Source organism: Zootoca vivipara, chromosome 1 (genome assembly GCF_963506605.1).
Source record: "Zootoca vivipara chromosome 1, rZooViv1.1, whole genome shotgun sequence".
Lineage (NCBI taxonomy): Eukaryota > Metazoa > Chordata > Lepidosauria > Squamata > Lacertidae > Zootoca > Zootoca vivipara.
The window spans coordinates 33,014,856-33,029,055 of NC_083276.1; the positions used below are offsets into that span (position 1 = coordinate 33,014,856).

General features: G+C 42.3%; 1 protein-coding gene across 2 annotated transcripts in view; it reads right to left on the reverse strand.

The window, feature by feature from the left end:
* The window catches only part of PRORP (protein only RNase P catalytic subunit), a 51,386-nt gene that overhangs the window by 4,869 nt on the left and 32,317 nt on the right, over positions 1 to 14,200 (reverse strand). The gene's annotated exons all lie outside the window — the stretch shown is intronic.

Below are 14,200 nucleotides of genomic sequence, written 5' to 3' on the forward strand. Positions count from 1 at the left end.
CAGTTAAACTCCCACCTTTTCATATTTTTGGCTTTTCTCTCCCCTTGCATTCCTACCACCATCCACCCTCAATATCCTGGGGAGAGAGAGAATGCATTGAAACTGTAGAAATGGTTAGGAGTTGGCTGGCAATGAAACACAACAAGAAGCCAAAGTTATAATAGGAAGGGAGGGTTGGAAGTTGAATCACAGCAAGGATGAGCACAAAGTCTGGCCCAGCTCACATTCTCTTTCCGCCACAAACAGGGTGAGGTTTGCCCAGCTTGAACTAAGAGAACCTCCCAAGATGTCACACAGCATTTTGCGAAGCCAACTGTGCTACAAGCAGCACAAAAGACCAGATTTGGACATTGCTTCTAGCATAACCTGAGTCCCTTGAATTGTGTCGCTTCTGCCTACCCCATCTGTATGGTCAAACTGGCCTTGCGGAAAAGCAGTACAGTTTGAAGAAACCTAGCTTGGCCCTATCTATGGTAAACTTTGAAGGCAGTCTTCAAAAGCCTGATTACCAATGGAAAAGACTTGTGATCACTGTGGAGTACCTGAAAACAAATCCTGCAAGAATTCAGGATGGCAAAAAGCTATCCGTACTCAGATAAATAGGAAATTCTGCCTTCTTGTTTTGTTTTAGGAGCACTGAATGCCTCATTCTACCTGCTTCCTTTTATAGTAGTCTGTCTCTAATTTTAGGTGTGGATATTACTGTGGTGGTCTATACATAGCTACAATGAGATTTCCTGTCTGGTTATACTACTCCCACATATAACTGCTTCTTAGAAAAAGAGCACACAAGAGAAACCACTTTCTGTTAGTCATAAAGAAAACTGAATGGTTCAAATGGTTTGAATGAGTGAATTTTAAAGCAAACGTTTCTTGCTTTACAATTGCACATATATTCTCCCTTCCAATCACCAAATAATTATTTCCAAAAGGCAAAAACTATATTTTTGGGTGCCCAACACACTGCAGATTTCTAATTACCATTGACCTGATCCAGCAGGTCTCTTCTTACATTCTAATGTTAAGATCAGGCCCCAAACGACACACTGCTAAAATCTTTCTAAAGTCTACTTCTAGATCTTTAAGGAAAACATAAAAACCCACAATAAAAGAGGGAAAGAAACAATTTTGCTGTGCTGTTTCTTTATATTCATCATACTATGTCTGAAAGCTTCCACTCACTTATAGCCCAATCTTCAAACGACAGAATCAAAGAAAAATGTTCCGAGAAATGGCTGGCACTCACACTAGTCAAATGCTAAGGACTGTTGCTTTAGAATGGAAAATATTCACTGCTCAATGGGACAATCTGTTCTTAAGAAACTCAATGGAAGTTCATTTTAAAATGTGAAGAGGTTTGCTTCTTTTCTGTTGAGAATATGAACCTATGGAGAAAAATATAGTAGCTGACAAAGGGGCTCTGGCCAAATGTGAAAAATGGAAGGGACTGAGGTGGAGCAGGCAGCAGCACACATGAGCCAGCTAACACATAAAAAAATATAAAAGCGGAAAGACAAAACAGATGAAAACCACAACATATCATAGGTGATAGTACTTCTTAAACTCGAAAGCACCAATGCAGGGCAAGTGCAAGGACTCTAGAGCGGTTGAGCAAAATTTTCAAACATAATGTGAATACTGTACAGATATAACATATTTTTGAGGAGATGCTGCAATTCTTTATACTCTGGTATAATATTGCATTCCTATTCACTACAAAATAACAACACTACCCTGAGCCAGCATCCAATGGGTATACCTGGGGATCAGTACTGGATTTGTCAATATGCTCTTGGAAACATTTGCCTTTTTAAACTATATTATTCCTCCATCACCAGTTCTATTGACATCTCCTCACCCTCTGATTCTGCTGTGATGGTCCAAAAATGCTGACAGCCCCATTTGCTGTCACAGTGTAGTTCACAGCAGCTAAGGAAACTACAGTATTCATACATTTTTTTAATGTATAGATTTTTTTTAAAAAAAACCAGCCCTGGAACCTTACAGTGAAGGGCAGGTAAGAAAACTACCGTAATTAAAAAAAATACTTTAAATAATGCAACCTTTAAAAAAGGGGGAAGGAAAAAACTTAATTAGCAACAGAAGTGCAGATGATCAAATTCAGTAAAAAATGCTTTAAACAAATGTGAAAATGTGGTGTGGGTGTGTGTATATGGGGTGTGGGGGGGTGTAAGAGAGGTGGTGAAAGAAGAAAGGAACTCAAGAGGAAAAGGTGGAATTGGCAACTTGAATGCATCCCCTGAACAGCTGGGTAATGCCCAAGCATGTTGACAGTGTGATGAAAATTCCCCGGGTTTTTTAGATGGTTGCATCGCTACAAAGAAAGTCTGTCAGAATTGTGAATGGCAAATATGAATTCACATGCACAAAATATGCTTTGTCCAAGTTCACATGATACCAAAAGGTACCTTGTAATATTGGCTTTTGCCTTAATATTTAAAAAGTTTTAGGTGCCTCTCCCAAGTTTTCTGTGCAGATACTACTTGGGTGTTTTCTCAGTCCTAGCACCCCAACCTCGCTGTTCCTCCTTCCTCAATGGTCAAGGTGACACCACCGATGGGCTCTTGCACAGGGCCCTCCCAAAATCTTGTTAGTCTGTTGGCAGAAGAGGAATACTGATTCATTTACCTTATTTGCTTTTAAATCCTGCCCCACATTGCACTGAGACATTCAAGTTAGAATGTAGATATAAAAATATCCCATTAAAATATATAACGTCCACACTTGGTTCAAAGGCTGTTTACTGAAATGATTGCTTCTGGTTAGCACTGCAATATGGAATTCTAAGAGCATAGATGAATCATCCAAAGTTGATGATGAGCAGGTGAAGCGAAGACCCACCAGTATAAGTGGAGTAGATTAGGCAGAGTGGCCATGACTGACTCAGTAAATTTCATGGCCAAGTGGGGACTTGAACTCTGGTCTTCCAGGTCCTAGTCTGACCCTCTTAACCACTACACTACACTGACTCTCCAAATTATGCATGCTGCAATTAGAGGGCATTTCCCATTGTGGCACTTCCTCCCCACAGATGTGCATTTGTTTTCCCCAAACTACACCGCACCTGCCATACAGAGACATCATCCACCAACCTCTATGCTTCTGTTGGCTTTTCTACGTTTGTCCCTTTGGCCAGATCCAGTTTCCCACCCCTTCTCTGTGGCCCACATGATCCCACCCACTGCACTGACATGGTGAAAGCCATCACCAGCTACGTATTTGAAAACCTCCTGTTAATACTGAAGAGCATTGGATTTGCTCCTTGCTTTGTTTAGTTAAACAAGTATTTAATAATTGCTCCCTGCAGAAGATGTGCCCCTAAATACAAGGCATTTGTAGACAGCGTCCTATCATGTGAATTAGGGCAATTTTTTTTTTAAAAAAGAGAGAACATTGGCAGAGAAGTGGAGACAATTTCCAGGTGAGCCATTGCACTCAAATCACTTCCACAAGAGGATTGCTGCCACATGGAGCTACGGAAAAAACCTGCACGTGGTTTGCTACCCCACAATCATTGCCCTAGAGAGCAAAGAGGTTCCCTTCCCTGTTTTGTCATAGTCTCTCAAAAACCATCAGCAATAAGACAGGAAATCTAAAACAGCTACAGTACCACTGTAAACATTGTGTAATTTAAATCCTTTGCTAGAAGGTGGACCCTTCTTGCCAGAAGGAGAGGAGACCGCCCCACCACAAACAGAGTTTGACTTTGGGGTGCAGATATACCCCCACAGTCAGAAATGGGATATGTGACAAAAGGGGAATGGGTGAGAGAGTGCATTGTCATGTCTCACAATTGACCGGGGGATGGAAATAGTCACATATTAGAACACAGGTGCGCATTTGGGCGTAGAAGTTCCAGGCTGACATACGAAAACTACAAAATTATGTAATCAACAGTAGTGATAGTACAACCCCAAGATGACTGCAATCAATGGGAATTGAGACATCAGTTTGATGGAATTAAAACTGCACCAGGTTATCCGTACAAGCAAGGAACAGCAGCCAACAGTCCCAGTTCCCAGTCATGGGCTCATAATCGTTGCACCACATAGCATAAAGAGTGTGTCACACTTTTTAAAAGGTCAGGGTTTTTGTACAACTATCTTCCTCCTTGGGATATGGGAACATTTCTCAGAAGGGAATTCCCTGAGTGCTTTTGTAAGAAAAAAAATACAAATTATGACTCAGCCAAATGGCAACTCACCTGCCATAACTTTGTCACATAGAAGGAAGTCACCTTTGGGTGAATTCACCTTTGCTGATACGAGAAGGAATACTTCAGGAGGTGGGGTTTTTTTGTGTGTTTTTGCCAAATAAAGGCAGTGAGTTTCAGCTTCAAGAGGAAAAAATGAGGGATGAGTTCTGGAATACACAATTTTCCCATTCATTTCATGGGAGGATTTGTGAGAGAAGGCCACAAAATATACTACAGAACAAAGAAAGGTAGATATCATAGGCTGCAGCAGCAGCAAAAACTAAGCCTTGTAGTACTTTAACTGACTCTAGTCTATGAAATTTTATGCCACCCTAATAGTCCTTAAGGTGCCACAAGCCTCTTTGGTCTTCTTCTGCAAAAGGTGACATGGAATTTTGTATTTTGTTTCAGTATTTACAAACCGTACTTTCATAGGGTGGTGCTGTGGTCTAAACCACTGAGCCTAGGGCTTGCCGATCGGAAGGTCGGTGGTTCGAATCCCCACAACGGGGTGAGTTCCCGTTGTTTGGTCCCAGCTCCTGCCAACCTAGCAGTTCGAAAGCACGTCAAAGTGCAAGTAGATAAATAGGTACCGCTCCGGCGGGAAGGTAAAAGGCGTTTCCATGTGCTGCTCTGGTTCACCAGAAGCAGCTTAGTCATGCTAGCCACATGACCCGGAAGCTGTCTGCGGACAAATGTCGGCTCCCTCGGCCTATAGAGTGAGATGAGCGCGCAACCCCAGAGTTGTCTGGGGTTCGTATTTCATAGGAAATATTTCAAAGTGGTGTATTTGAAGCACTGGATTTTAAAAAAACTTTTCAGAGTCCCAGCAGCATATTACTTACAATACTTCAAAGGCATACAGTTGCAAGAGAAGAAGAGTGTTTTCCTCAATTGCCTAATTTTCGCAGATTACTCTTGCTAAATTGCAAGCTGCTATGGCTCAGTATTAAACAGATGTCACAATCCATAAAACACGGATTCTTCAGAGATCTGAGTTCCGGCATTAAGGAAACGAGACAGTCTATTTTGCAACACCACTGTCTCAAAAAGAGGTTTCCCAAATATGCTCAAGGAGCACTCAGTTCTGAGATGCAAATACACAAACATTTCTTTCTTTCTTTCTTTCTTTCTTTCTTTCTTTCTTTCTTTCTTTCTTTCTCTCTCTCTCTCTCTCTCTCTCTCTCTCTCTCTCTCTCTCTCTCTCTCTCTCTCTCTTTCTCTTTCTCTTTCTCTTTCTCTTTCTTTCTTTCTACCGGAAGCCCAAGATCTACAAACCAAAACAAGGTGCAAAGGGCATACAGTTAGATTTAAAGAACAGTGTGCCTCTGAGCATATTCTGAGTTCAATCATTTGTTTTCAGTACCAGAACTGAACCATACTCATAATCTTTCCCCACAAAAGTCCATTTTGAGAGTGGCATTCAACTATGTTTTATTCAAGGCAAACCCATTGAAATGAATGGACATGGCTATATGGTTGGTCAATTGATCTCAATCGGTCTACTCTGAGTAAAACTTAGTTGAATGCCCTGCAAGTTTCCTGCATTTAAGCAGCTGAATTTAAGGAGTAAAAGGTGCCCCTTTGTTGTTGCTAAATGTTAAAACAACTGGGCATCAGAAACTCTTGTTGATATAACATAAATCATTGCTCAGAAATCTACTATGAGATCCTAGCCTGCCTTCTGTCCAACCCTGCCTTCCAGTACAAAACTATTGGTTACCAATTCTCAGGGCCCTGGCCCTATAAGAATTATTTTCTTTCCTTGCATATTTTCTCTTAAAAGAATGCATTTCACTTTGACTTGCATAAAGCTGTCTCATACTGTAAGCTTATACTGACCATGCCCTCCCTGAAGATGCTGGGGACCTTTTCCACAGGAAGTGTGTGATCTCCCACCGAGATACAGCTTCTCCCACTTCAAAGCAGATGGGCAAAGGGAAAGTTTAAAGGGTCTCTAAGTCAGCCATTTGGTCCTGATTGGTGAGGGCATAGAAGCTCTCTTCAGGCATTTGGGTGAATGGGCAATGGCTCAAACCGTGTATGGGTGGGAGGATGTGGGTGCGCACCGACTGCTTCCAACTTTGCCATTTGTGCCAGCCGCACTCCCTCCGGTCTCAACTTGTAACTGTAGGGAGAATCCAGCCTTGCTAAACCGACAACATGGAGGGGGCAAGGGCAGTACACATGGTGGCATTGGGGGTGGGCTGAAGGACGGACACTGTCATGAACTGGTAGGACACCAAGGAAGAGGAAAAGGATCCCAGCCATGACTGGTACACACCAGGACAAGCTGAAGGTGAGAAAGGGGAGGTTGGGGACTTAGGAGGATTCTGGGGTGGGGTGGGGTGTGTGCTTTAAATGTATGGTGTGTACAAAGCACCCACTCGCCAGATGTTACGTTATTTTAGGATTTACATGTTCTCTCCAAAGAAAACGTAGGAAGATTTAAGTAAATTTAAATCTAAATGAACAAAAGGGAATAAGTGAGAGAGAAAGAGAAGTAGGAGCAAGAGATAACGTACACCATCCATCAGACACCTGCTGCACTTACACAAATGCAAGCACACCGTTGTTCTTGCTCTCTTGTCTGTGTGTGTTGGGGGGGGGGTGGAAGCACATTACATTATATAGGTTGCTTCCATTTTACAATCTTGCCTGACTTGCATCGTGGCACCCTGTCCTTGAAAACAGTTAATTTGGTCCCTGGTTTACTATGCCAATGCGTAAGAAAAGTGCATCTCAGATTGTAATCTGAGGATGCAATATTCCAGAACCTTCCCCTGCAACCCCCCCCTCTCCATTTTTTTCAATTTCCACATTGTGGTCTGGATCCAAAGAGCTACTTTAAGCACATCAAAGGGCTTGTGTGCACCCTGGGGGAAATTGCCTTTGAACATCAGACCTCACATGCTGTTTTTGAAAATACTCCCTGTTTCAAAAAAAAGTTTTCCCCATACAGCCCTGGCAGGAAGATGGGGAATATTCAGGAAACGTGGCCAAAGCCCCTTTGGGAACACAGAAATGGTTGTGCAATGGTTGTGCAATTCTTCAAACCTGGCCTCTAGCTAAGGACAGATGGAGGGAGAGGAGAATAAGATCACAGAAAACCTTGTGGCATTTACCAAAACACAGCAACAGCTCGCTCCAGCAAGGCAAAAACATCCATGCCTCCAGGCTGTAATTTAGCACAAGCCTGCTGGCCTATCAATTGAGGATGGTTATTCTTTTTCCCCTGTCCAAATGGCTTTACAATCTTGCAGAATATAATACCTCTGCTCCGAGATCTGCACGGGATGCCCATTTGCTACCAGGCAAAGTTCAGGGTGTTACTATTCATTATAAAGCCCTTAAACTCTTAGGACGTGTTCCAATATATGCCCACCCACCTGCTTCAAGCTGTAGAACTGGCCATGTTATGGGTGCCACATAATATTCATTCAGTGCTTGTAATAAATTAATCTTTTAACATGGCAACACCTACACCTATGGAAACTACCTCCCTATTAACTAACATAAGGCAGCCAGGCGCCTTCACTGCACTGCACTGTTGTTCTCTGTTCAGTGCTGGCTTAAAACATTTCTGTTTAGGTAAGCCTACCCTACTGTTGATTTAAATCGTCTCTTGAATGTTTTCAAATCCCTGCTAAACGATAACTTCAATGCTTTGTTTTATATTTGTGTAAACCACTTAAAAGGTTCTCTTACAGTCAAGCAGTACATAATTTTTATTAAATAAAGAAACCCAAATAAAATTGCTGCCCCACCGGGTGAGGGCTAATGCCTGCTCACTGCAGGGGGATACAATGGAAGTGCTTGTGTGCCAGTTCCCAGGCAGGGTCCATTCCAGGGTTGGAGGTGGAGTCGATATCATTCTGACTCCTATTTCTCTGCAAGGGCAGACAGAGGGTGTACCATGTTCTTCCTCCACCTCCTGTATAGGCCCCAATAATATCTGCGCATGGAAACCCTACATGCAAATATCAAAAGGGATTAGTCTTTGAGTTTGGAAACAATGCTTATAATAGTTTTGGTTTGGATTTTGTTAAAAAAGAGAGAGAGAGAACAATTTAGAAAAAGAGTTTGTTTAAGGTTCATTTTGGTCCAACAGAGATTTTTAACCAACATTTCAGGTTTCTAGTTCAGGGGTGGGGAAAGAAAATATTTGATGTGGGTTTTTTTAAAAAAACAACTTAGGTTCGGTTAGACTGTCGGTATAAGATTGAAACTCAGGAGATCAATTATAGATTAAAACTCTGTGTCTGACATTAGCAGATTTGCTTTCCATTGTGTGGTTTAAAAAGTGTTCCAAAAATACTCAACAGCTTCTTGCGGGTTAGTACAGTACACATGAAATTAGGGGAATCACCATTCAAAAGGTCTTGACCTGGGATTTCCTGATATTTAGTCCTGGCCTAGAACAAAATTTCCTTAATCCAAATACACAAATTATACAATAATTTGTATTTAAATGTGCGATTATTTGTAAAATGATTCTGATCTGAACATGAGAAGTATTTTATCCTACATGCAATAATAATCTCTTGTCAGAATTGTCCAAGAAATAAATTAACCCAATCAAACCAAATTTAGTGAGTTAAGATACAGAGGGATTTTTTATACTGTATTTGAATGGGGCTGTTTGAGATAAAAGACCACCAGACACTTAGCAAACCAAACTAGTGCAAAACAGGGTACAGGATGGTTAGTGATAAAAAATTACCTCGAATACAGCCTCTCTTGTGATGCATGTAAAAAAATATGTATGCACATTCATTTTTGGGATATGTGTAAAGCTTATCCCAAGTTAATTATGGAAATGATGCAATCCACAAAACAATAGCACAAAGCAGCCCCTCAAATTTGGTAAGTGCTTTGGCCCTGTCCTTCAACCAACACCTGATCATGAAGTTGTGAAAAAAAGCTCAATTTCCTTAGAGACATTTTCCTTAATCAATTTTGACTTTTTTTTTTGTCTCTTAAAGGTATTTCTCATTTTTCCTCCCACAGGAGAGCTAGACTTAGTGATTTCAAGACTAAGTTGTTTTTCAGGCCCCATAAACACTCAGGGTTGTATACAATGTTAGTCATACTGAGAGTAGATTCATTCATTGAAATGAATGGACATGACTAGCTTAGGTTCATTTATTTCCATGTTGTTGTTGTTTAGTTGTTTCGTCGTGTCGAACTCTTCGTTACCCCATGAACCAGAGCATGCCAGGCACTCCTGTCTTCCACTGCCTCCCGTAGTTTGGTCAACTTTAAGTAAGATGGTCTACTTTAAGTAAGATGTCATGGACTACAACCCTTGATCTGCTCCTACCAAGACAGAAGGTATGAGAGATATATAGTGGTACCTTGGTTTACAAACACAATTGGTTCCGGAAGTCTGTACTTAACCTGAAGCGAACTTTCCCATTGAAAGTAATGGAAAGTGGATTAATCCGTTCCAGACAGTCCGTGGAGTACTTAAACTGGAGTGTACTTAACCTGAAGCGAACTTTCCCAATGAAAGTAATGGAAAGTGGATGATTAATCTGTTCCAGACGGGTCCGCAGAGTACTCAACCTGAAGCGTACTTAACCCGAGGTATGAGTGTAATTGGTTCCGGAAGTCTGTACTTAACCAGAAGCGAACTTTCCCATTGAAAGTAATGGAAAGTGGATTAATCCGTTCCAGACAGGTCCGCAGAGTACTTAAACTGAAAATACTCAAACCGAGGCATACTTAAACCAGGCGTACTTAAACCGAGGTATGACTTTACAAGCCAATATAGTCCTAGAGAAACCATCCTGCCTAACACAAGGATTCACCCTGTCTTCACTCCTTTTGATCTTTCCATCTGTGCATTGTACCTGTCAAGGTGTCAGGAGTGCTTCATGCTTTGCTATGCTTCCATGCAGAGTATCCTACCTCCACCTCCTAAAAACTGACTGGTTTGCCAACACCACCCCACTGGTTAAGGTCACACTTTTTCCTGGGGAGACTGTCAGTTCTTTCAAATTCATGATAGCTTTCCCTCATACAAGTCTATGAGTGTCTACTTCTTTCAGAGGTCAGTAAGGCCAAAATTGGGCACCCCCAAATGGATCTTCTCAATTATGGACCTTGTCCATTTTGCACCTCTTCAGCTGCCCGCACCACCCTAAATCCAACACAGCTTCTTTTTGCTTAGCAGTTTATCAAATCACTCCAAGGTTCGACAGACCAGTTTGGTTTCTTTTATAATGTCTATTAGAACTGGATATGGAACAACTGATTGGTTCAAAATGGGGAAAGGAGTACGACAAGGTTGTATATTGTCTCCCTGCTTATTTAACTTATATGCAGAATTCATCATGCGAAAGGCTGGACTAGATGAATCCCAAGCCGGAATTAAGATTGCCGGAAGAAATATCAACAACCTCAGATATGCAGATGACACAACCTTGATGGCAGAAAGCAAGGAGGAATTAAAGAACCTTTTAACGAGGGTGAAAGAGGAGAGCGCAAAATATGGTCTGAAGCTCAACATCAAAAAAACCAAGATCATGGCCACTGGTCCCATCACCTCCTGGCAAATAGAAGAGGAAGAAATGGAAGCAGTGAGAGATTTTACTTTCTTGGGCTCCTTGATCACTGCAGATGGTGACAGCAGTCACGAAATTAAAAGACGCCTGCTTCTTGGGAGAAAAGCAATGACAAACCTAGACAGCATCTTAAAAAGCAGAGACATCACCTTGCCGACAAAGGTCCGTATAGTTAAAGCTATGGTTTTCCCAGTAGTGATGTATGGAAGTGAGAGCTGGACCATAAAGAAGGCTGATCGCCGAAGAATTGATGCTTTTGAATTATGGTGCTGGAGGAGACTCTTGAGAGTCCCATGGACTGCTAGAAGATCAAACCTATCCATTATTAAGGAAATCAGCCCTGAGTGCTCCCTGGAAGGACAGATCGTGAAGCCGAGGCTCCAATACTTTGGCCACCTCAGGAGAAGAGAAGAATCCTTGGAAAAGACCCTGATGTTGGGAAAGATTGAGGGCACTAGGAGAAGGGGACGACAGAGGACGAGATGGTTGGACAGTGTTATCGAAGCTACGAACATGAGTTTGACCAAACTGCGGGAGGCAGTGCAATACAGGAGTGCCTGGCGTGCTATGGTCCATGGGGTCACGAAGAGTCGGACACGACTAAACGACTAAACAACAACAACATAATGTCTATCTTAAGCCCCCTTTCCCTGCCGTGTCCAATAACTCAATAAACTTAGCTAATGCTTAATTTGGATCTCTGCTCCAAATGGAGAATTTACAACTCTTGACCTTTCTTCATGTGGCTGGCTATTCAGCTCTAAACCACAAAGAGAGAAGGAGGAGACACAACCAAGTCTTTATGAAATGGGAAATGATAAAACATTGCTTGCAGGTATTAATCCCATAAGATTATTTCCCACCTCACCCTGGGTTTTCTTGACCAAGGACAAAGTATGTGAAGGCACAGCAGCACTATACCTAAATTCAATGATTAGGGGCAGGTTTCCTGGGACAAAATATACTCCTGATAGTCACAGAAGGCCAGAGGTTCAGCTTTTCCAACTAAACATTTTCCTCTTCAATATTTGAGCATATGGTATAAATGTTTCTAATAACATGATGGAATATTCCTTTCAAAGTAAAATTAAGCTATGAAAGAAAAAAAGAGTCCTGCACTGTTAATTTTATCACATACTTTGGAGCATTCTGCCTTATTTATTTGGATAAACCTCAAGGTAGGTCCAGCTTATGCCTGTTCTTTTTAAAGCAAAGACACCAAACACAAGTAGGATAAACAAAGCTATTATTGGAACTGGAGGAACAGAAAACGTGACCTCTAACAGCCACACCCAAGGATGCACATGTTACGGCTGCAATGAAATCACAAGGCGAAATCCTTACCAGGTACAACTAGCTATTAGATTAATTAGGAACACTTAAAGAGCACTTTTCACCTTCAGAGCTTCTGGTAAACAATATGCCAGATTAAATCCTCACATCCTCCTGAGAAGGAGTTTGACAGGTGGCCTTATCCCATACTGTGTAGAGAAAAGGATCCAATTCATCAGTGACACTAAAGGGAAATGACAGCTATTTGTGTATGCACACGTTGAATGACGCATGCCATCCTAGTTATCCCATTGTAAAGGTACACCAGAAGTCAACTCATTACAAAACAGGGAAATCTAAATTACTGACAGGACTAAAGAGATATGGGAACTCTTATTTAGTGCATCTTCTGCTCCTTCAGGGATCCCATGAGAACTAAGAGAACACATACAGACAATGGGGGAAGGGTAAATATTTTTTATTTAAAAACAAGACAATTAATCAATATGAAACCGTAACATGACAAATGGCAAAAATAAAACCAGGTAAACAATCAAACAAGGGAGAGCTACAAATTCACAGTGGCTTACAACATTTCAACGGATCTAAAAACCAAAAGATCAGGAAGACTTGGGGAAATTAAATAAATATTTGCCTAGTGCCAAAAGGATAACGTATATGGGTGCACCCCTATCTCATGCATTTTAAAGACAAGGATCCAAACCCAAAGTGGATCACTCTGATCACAACCTGTTGCACATTAGATTGTGTGTATGGTGGTGGGAACCCAGAAGAAGGCATCCGTCAGAAGATGACCTCTCTAGGCAGGGAGCCTGATCCTGGGAATGCCATAGTCCAATCTGGCTCCCAAGGGGTGAAGGGCTTTAGAATACCAGCCTTGTGAACTGGGCTGGCAAATGGACCAAGAATCAAGACAGCTTTTTATTAAAAGAACAATCTGATTTGAAAGGTAACACCATGTAGAATGCATTGCTGCAATCTTGCCTTGAAGCTACTAGAACAGGGACAACTGTGGTCAAGTTACCTCCATCTTGGAGCAGCCACAGTTAATGTGCCAGTCTAAGCTGGTGAAAAGCACTCTGAACTAAGGTCAGATGAGGCTTCCATAAAGGTAAAGGACCCCTGGACAGTTAAGTCCAGTCAAAGGTGACTATGGAGTTGTGGCGCTCATCTCGCTTTCAGGCCGAGGGAGCCGGCGTTTGTCCACAGACAGCTTTCCAGGTCATGTGGCCAGCATGACTAAACTGCTTCTGGCACAACAAAACACTGTGATGCAAGCCAGAGTGCATGGAAACGTTTACCTTCCCACCACATTTATCTACTTGCACTGGCGTGTTTCCGAACTGCTAGGTTGGCAGGAGCTGGGACAGAGCAATGGGAGCTCACTCCATCACGGGGATTCAAACCCCTGACCTTCCAATCAGCAAGCCCCAGGGGCTCAGTGGTTTAGATTACAGCGCCACCCATGTCCCTACCACAAACATTGTCGTTATTGAGCTTTAGTTTACTTGCTATGTATCTGACTCTTCTTAGGTGGCTTATTTGCTTTCTGTCCATTAAGGCTGCAATCCTATACCTATATATCTGGACAGAGCAGGCGCACAGATGAAGCTCACCTTAGGCGGCAGAAACAAAAGAGGCAGCACTCTGTCTGCCCGCCCCACAGCTTCTGCCATCACCAGAGAAGCTCTGCTTTGTTGCTGATCTTCCTCTGACCCTTAGGGGCAGAGGGAGGCCAGCATCAAAGCTCTTTGGAATGCCTCACTCTCACCAAGTTTTGGCAAGCGGGGGCATTCCAGGTGCCCTTGAAGAGTTTGCCCCTCCCCACCTGACAGCAAGGCTTTGCAACGGCTTTTATTCTCTGAGGGGAAGGCAGTGCGACATTTTGCATCAAGTGAAAAAATGTCTGGGGCCGCCGCTGTACTTGAGACTATGTCCCATTGAACTCAATGGGGCTTTCTTCTGAGTGGACATGTAAAAGGGCAATACCCAAGGATTAGCAAATGTTTCCAAATGTTGCATCACTCTTTCAGGGGCAGAGCATCCCGTGTTGCTGCTTGAGGCAAAACAGGAAGTACCGCCCCCACTGATTTCAGACAAGGTCACACCAATTCTGGGTGAG